Source organism: Monopterus albus, unplaced genomic scaffold (genome assembly GCF_001952655.1).
Source record: "Monopterus albus unplaced genomic scaffold, M_albus_1.0 scaffold305.1, whole genome shotgun sequence".
Lineage (NCBI taxonomy): Eukaryota > Metazoa > Chordata > Actinopteri > Synbranchiformes > Synbranchidae > Monopterus > Monopterus albus.
The window spans coordinates 787,976-794,903 of NW_018128185.1; the positions used below are offsets into that span (position 1 = coordinate 787,976).

Genomic DNA, 6,928 nt, shown 5'->3' on the forward strand with positions numbered 1-6,928 from the left:
GAGTGACAAGATATCTAAAACATTTTTACCTTCTCATGACCATGATAGCAATAAATATATGTAGATGGTAAAACACTGTCTGTTAAACATAAAATGCCTGTTTCTTGTCCACTACAGATCAACGATTTCTGAGGCAGTCAAACATGACAAGGAGGCCACCTGAACCTTGCTGGAGTTAAGTGTTGCTGCTGGTGACCCAGGTGTCCCTTTATAATTCTGAATTCTTACACTAGGGAGTCTGACGGGTTTCACACAGAACTCTCCTTCCAATCTACATATCTATTTTAGCTTTATGAGTCTCCCTTATATTTCACTTTGGGTAGATTTGAACTAACAGTTCTAGAAATGATGAACATTGACTCCGAGTCAATATTTTTATTTAACACAAAGATTTATGTAAATATTATGAATAATTATGATAATGATAATTTTTTTTATTATGATTGCTGTCTATTATGTTGTAAGCTCTTTTGATCATACTGTGTGCTTCTGATTATCTGTTTTTCCTGTGTTGGATTATGTTTGATATAAGTTGGACAGAAGTCCTTGGTATCATCCTGTTGCTTCTTGATCTCTCCTGTCACATTTGTTCTATTCTGTCTTCTTGGTTTTATGCAGCTACATTATATATGTAAAAAAACAACTTTTAAAAACTACACTAAATCTCAATGCAGAGTCCATGTCTCTGCTTGCAACTGAAAAGGTGAGTCTGTTCTTCATATTCCTCCTGCTAGAACTCAACGTAAACCCTCTGGGAACAAAGCACGGTGTCATTCAGAGCAGGATGCTCAACATGCCATCTCACACACCCACTAGCTGTCATTCAGTGAGTTTGAGTCAATATATTCCCAGAGGTAACCTGCCAGGAAGTAAAACCTGCTAGGGTGAGACTTGCATACAGGTTTGCAGATACAACACCTGCTCAGCATCTTACCTCAAAACTTCTTAAATGTGTTCACCCTCAAATGCAAATACAGCGACACTCCTATCCATGTGAACATACAACACGAGCACAACAGCAAGCTTTGTAATCTGAATTGTTTGTGACTGTGCTGGTGTGGTTCAGCTGGAAAAGTCTGGTTTATCTGGATTTTTGCCGGTGTGGTGAAGTGTTTTGGTGGCCCTGCTAAAAATGACTATACTTGTGTAAGGACACATTTATACTTTATTTTCAGATTTAGCCTGTTGATTGCTTTAGCAGCTTTAGGCTCTACATCAGTACGTCGCACATTATCACATTTTAGTTTTATGAGGTGTGTGTATACAAACAATTACATTCTTTCAGCAGTGCAATTTTGGCAGATGATAAAATACTTTGTATTCTAAAGTTACTGAAAAGGAGAACATTATTCTTCAGCTTGCTGACTGACTAGTGTTTACTTATGTCTTCACTTCCACCTTTAGTGGGAAACAGTTGTGTAGAGGGATTTCTCTGAATAATCTGAACTAGTTATTACAGCGTTATGTACAAAACGCAAGCAGCACTTAGTGTAATGAAAATAATACACTAATGACTAAATAATGTGACAAATACTACTTTTTTTGATTACTTTTCCATTTATGATACTAACAGTGTGTCTGTGGCAGGCTTGTTCTTACAAAATGTCCCAGTGTTCCAATGTGCACTTCCTCTGACCAAAACCCAATCAAAGCAGAGCAAAACAATACAATGACTGTATAACAGAGAAGCTCCTGACTGGCTACAGTTCTCCCCATCATAATTTAGACGTACAGTACTGTTTCTCTGTTGCCTGGATAGTTGCCAAGACTAGCATTAGTACAAACTTTGCCTTATCCCCATGTGACAACCAACACTCTGTAGATGTAAGATGCAAAAAAGAAAAGACCAACTGTGCAATTATAAAAGTGAGTGAGAAACCATTTAAAAACCTATTTGTGTCTATTAAATGCTTCACAGAGCCAGACATAACAATACAGACAAAATAGGATTGAACATGTAGCAAGACAGTTTCATAAAAGTTGATTATTTTCTCATATCTTGTTAGACTTTATGTTGGATGATACCTAAAATTTGGGTATCAACTCACTAATTCATGCTTCTACTGATGTTACATTTTCTTTAGTGTGTGTTGGCTCTGCCACTACTGCAACATCCCTCTCAGCTGTGTTGAAACCGGGCTTACATGCCTTGCCAAATCTCTCTTCTGTTCTCTCAAATGTAGCCACAGATTTCAAAATGTCATACTGTTTAAATTAAATATCTTTTAAGGTGTCAACAGAGTCAACACTTAACTGGGCAACCACAAAACCGCAAAACAAAAATCATTACTGGGAAGAAGGTGGTGTGATGCTCTGATTTCTAATGTAGACCACTGCCACAAACACTAACCAAGGGGATAACTAAGGCACCTGAGGGAGGAAAATATAACAAAACAGCTGTAATTCCAGTGAGAATGGTCTCATGCAATATAGTAATAAACTCAGCAGGTGTCTTTAGTATTCTGCTGACGTATTGTAATTTCAAACTAGAATTTATTAAAAAAATTTAGGGAAGTTTCTCTAGAACTGGAAACATTTTCAAATCCATCATTTGATCTTTAAATGTTATTGAAACACAGTATTATACATAAAATAGTTTTCATCCATTATTATAAAGTCCTGCAACTAATATAATAACATATAACAGAGTAGTTAATGTATACTATGCAGGTTTAATGTTTTCAGTTAAATGATGGCCTACAAATGTTCAAATATAATGAAAAAATATAAAATAACTAAACTTTCATTTGTCTTACCTGCAATCTTGTTATATAGGCTACAACAATAAAATGCTTTTTATTTAAATATTCAATCCCCTATGAAAGCTGTTTTAGTTTATAAATATGAAAAGTAAGTACTAATTATTATGTCTGCAGTTCAACTTTAGCAAAGTGCAAGATTTCATGGTATTGTCAGTCTGGCAACAATTATCACTGATTTCTCTACAAAAGATTAAAAAAATACAATGTCCTACTTATGTTAACAACATACAGTGTTTTAGTATGTAACATTCTCATGCATCAAGAATCTGTCTGGATTACTGTCTGTTGTTAAAATGTAATGTTGACAGTTGGTCATCAAAATATTTCCAAAATACTGAACAACAGGATATTTGTATGCATCTCAGCAGACACTCAGTCTTAGTGTAAACAATTTTTGTCACCACTATTTTGCGGTCAGTTGATGCAGCAACGTGTCTATTTGGAAGAGCAGATTAACAGCCTGCTGTTTCAGTGCAAAGTCTGGTGTCAGTGACCTACAGTAGACCGACCTTAAAAGACAAAGCTTTTTTTAGTCTCTGCTGACATGGATAGTGATGGAGGCGGTATGAGGTCAGCCTAAGGAACATCCCCACTGTTTACAGAAGCACTTAAAATCAATTGGATGTGACTTTAACTTGTATCTTGCCAGAGTTACCTATACCTTGTTTGTGATCCAGGTATCCCTTTATAATTATTTCCTATAACAGAGAATCTGTTGGGTTTAGCGTATGTGTCCCTCAGATTTCGCTATGGGCAGATCTGAACTGGCAGGAGTACGACTGTTATACCAGATAACTTAATAGTACTACCTGCTGCCTGTGAACTGATGACTTATAGCAGTTAAATTAAATATATCCCAAAACTGCCGTGCTATGTGATGTTAATAAGTTCTATAATGACAACTTAACAGCGTCCAAGCCGCAAAAATGCCAAGGGGACCCGTCCCAAATATGCTACCGTGAACAGTTTGCTTGCTAACATTAGCCCATACAGCCTAGCCATTGGTGTAGCTTGCAAAAATCATACTTAATTAAAATGGACAACAATTTTAAATGAGAACGCGGTAATTAAGTTATCATATATTGTCCTGCTTGTACTTAACAACACGCATCAAGTTGCCCATCCCAACTCTTGACAGAACGCCAGGAAGCTTTTTGACAGCTAGCGTTAACGTTAGCGGGTGGGTTTTTAAAAGATGGCTAACTATGCTAGTTAGCCATCTTTCTTGTGCACAAAAGGCAAAGATACATTCGCGGCCTTAAAAACACATCACGAGAGGAAAGACTGAACAGCAAAATGTCTGTCGTCTTACCTTGGCGGTGTTTGCAATGTAAATATTTTTGACAAGTCCAGAAAGATGAAGAGAAATCTACTGTGTAGCCCTGGATTGACACAGAAGCGGAAGTTACTGGCAGTGAGGGCGTGATTAGCTGAATGACAGACATGGACCGAAACCAATCAGGTTTAAGTATTATTTTTTTACGTAAATAGAAAATATAAAGTCTGGATTCATGACTACAATTACCTCCATTTTTTTGCCTTTGCCAGTGTTTTCTAAGATAGCGCATTTTGTTTTAATAAGATATTGCAAGTTTGTTGGCTCAACAGAAGTCGGGTGGACTGTAAACAGGACCCACTAATGGCCTCAAATTCCACACGTCCTCTGATTAGCTCTTGAAGTTAAATTAACTGATCAGAATGACTGGAACTGATGTCTGATTTTTATGTCAGCTGACTATGATGGTGCATTGTGATAATGATGACTTTTTATTGCTTTAAAATTTTTATGAGGAAATGGCTCTACTGATATCACCATGACATTTGTTTTGGGTATGTATTATCCAGGCTGATATCGAACCATCAGAATTCCTTAAGTAGCACTGTAAAAACTGTAAAAGTTAAATTAAGTGTTAAAGTCATTTGCTTTGTGACAGAACATTTTACTTTCTTTAGCACCATAGCCTTTGAAATATAACATTTGGCCTTTGAGGAGTTGGTGTTCATTTCAAGCAGTGTTTATGAGACATTAGCAGTTCATTAGCTCTCCCATCAATAATGTATCATGTCAGACATTGATATGTTTGATACAGCTGGCTGCCTGCTTAGAGAGTACCACAGGCATGAGCATGTGCATGGACATATCCAGTGCACTCTTTTACTAAGTACATGCTGTTGTGTTAGTAGGTTACTACATTATCATGTTGAAAATTCCTGTATGAATGAAACTTAATTTTGTTCCTTATTTTATGTTTTAAGTTTCAGTCAGTCAATTAGCATTTCATTTAGTTGTTTCAAACGCTCGCCAGTCACTCATAGATCTTAGTCAGATCCACAAATACTGATGGATTTCCGCTTTATTCATTTGCAATAAAAAGAAGCTTAACTGGATAGTTAGGCATGAGTAGTGGCAGTTGTTTTATGTGACCGCTGAACAGACAAAAACAATAGTTACCACACACATACAAAGTCTAAGGATAAAGGCAACACGGAACAACCCACTTTGCCTGACAGCTGATCTCAGTGAAGTACAACAAGGGCATATGCTAAAGATCTAAAGGTCATATGAAATTACTTTTTCTCACCATTAAAACTTAACACTACACATCACTGCACACAGAAAAGTATAACCTTCAATAATTATTTGCTGTTGTTGTAGGCAGCATCAGCCAGACAAGCAGAGTAGTTCTTTCCCCACCTTTACAAAACATCTATCCATGATGGTGTGATGAGGAGAAAAGAGAAGAAAACAAAGGATAGGATAACAAAGAGAATGAAGGACTGGACAGAGACTAATGGAGCTGAGGGGAAAATGGTCTCCATTCAGGCTCACAGTGGGACAGAGTAGTGTTGGGACACAACCATACAAAGACGCACAGACACAGCCATGTTCTGTAGATACATATGCTTATACCAATGTACAAACTACAACACAGACACAGCCATGTTCTGTAGATATATGCTTATATGTACGATATATGCTTATACCAATGTACAAACTACACAAAAATGCAAATGAGGGATGCGTTAACAGTGGTGCTATTTATTTTTAAAATATTCCAACATGCAGGTTCAGCAGAGTCATCATAATCCCAGCCAGTGTCTACACACACACACACTGCCTAGTGAATCAGAGCAGAGAGAAATGTAAATAATGCTTGTTCACATCCTTGAATTCTTGAAAAACTGAAGATGGTTAACATGTGTTTCTCTCCAACACCAGTTTCTGCACCTGAATATTTTGAATAGTTTATTTCCTCTTTGCTGTGTAAAGTTGCCTATCAATATAAAAATCACTTCTGGTCAAGCATAAAAATAAACAGGCCTTTTTTTCCTCATGTGTTGTTGAACCTTTTTGTCCCTTGCTGCAGTTTCTGATGCTCACCACTAGAGGGAGGTAGAAGACCACATAGCGGTTAACTCGACACTACCTTGCAATGTGGAGGTGAATATGGGTAACTGTAGGTTTAGAGTTTTATGAACCTACTTCATCAGAGCCAGTTTATATCAGAAAGGACTTGAAAACCTCAGCTATTAGACGACATTAACAAGATGTAAATGTGTTATTATTTAAACACTCACATGCTAATATTACATGATGGAATACAAATCACAGCAGTGTCTAGTATATTGTGGATAATGATTTATAATTACTGATACATTAATTTGTACACTACTTTAAATACCACAGCAGGTAAATGAATGGTTAATTTTACTTACATTACTGTTGGAGCTTAATCGAACATAATGCTTCATGATTTATTTGATGATTATATTTTGTATTACAAATCAATTAGTCTGATAATACACTATTACCTACTAAAATGTAGTAAATTGGAAGCATAAAGCAGCATAGAGATGGCAATACCCAAAGTGCAAGTACCCCGAAGTGGTATTTAAGTGTAGTACTTGAGTTTATGTACGTTATTACTTTCCAGCACTGTAACATACTAGCCACAAGGGGACAAGAACACAACTGTGGGCCAATGGTTAGACTTATTTATGAAACAATCCCTTTGGCATTTCAGGACAATTTGGTTTTCAACACTTAAAAGCACAGCATTGGAATTAGCCAACCTTTATTTTTAAACAGAAGTCTTTCCATACTCTCCCACAAGGACTTTAAAGCTCATATCATGGACAAGGATAGAAACATGTAGCCACTCACA

General features: G+C 36.6%; 1 protein-coding gene across 1 annotated transcript in view; it reads right to left on the bottom strand.

Moving 5' to 3' along the window:
• Positions 1-4,187, bottom strand: part of LOC109973776 (oxysterol-binding protein-related protein 2-like) — a 24,555-nt gene extending 20,368 nt beyond the window's left edge. The window contains exon 1 of the mRNA XM_020623584.1: positions 4,075-4,187. The gene's annotated coding sequence lies outside the window, so the exon portion shown is untranslated. The remainder of the gene's footprint in view (positions 1-4,074) is intronic.
• Between the last annotated feature and the right edge of the window lie 2,741 nt (positions 4,188-6,928).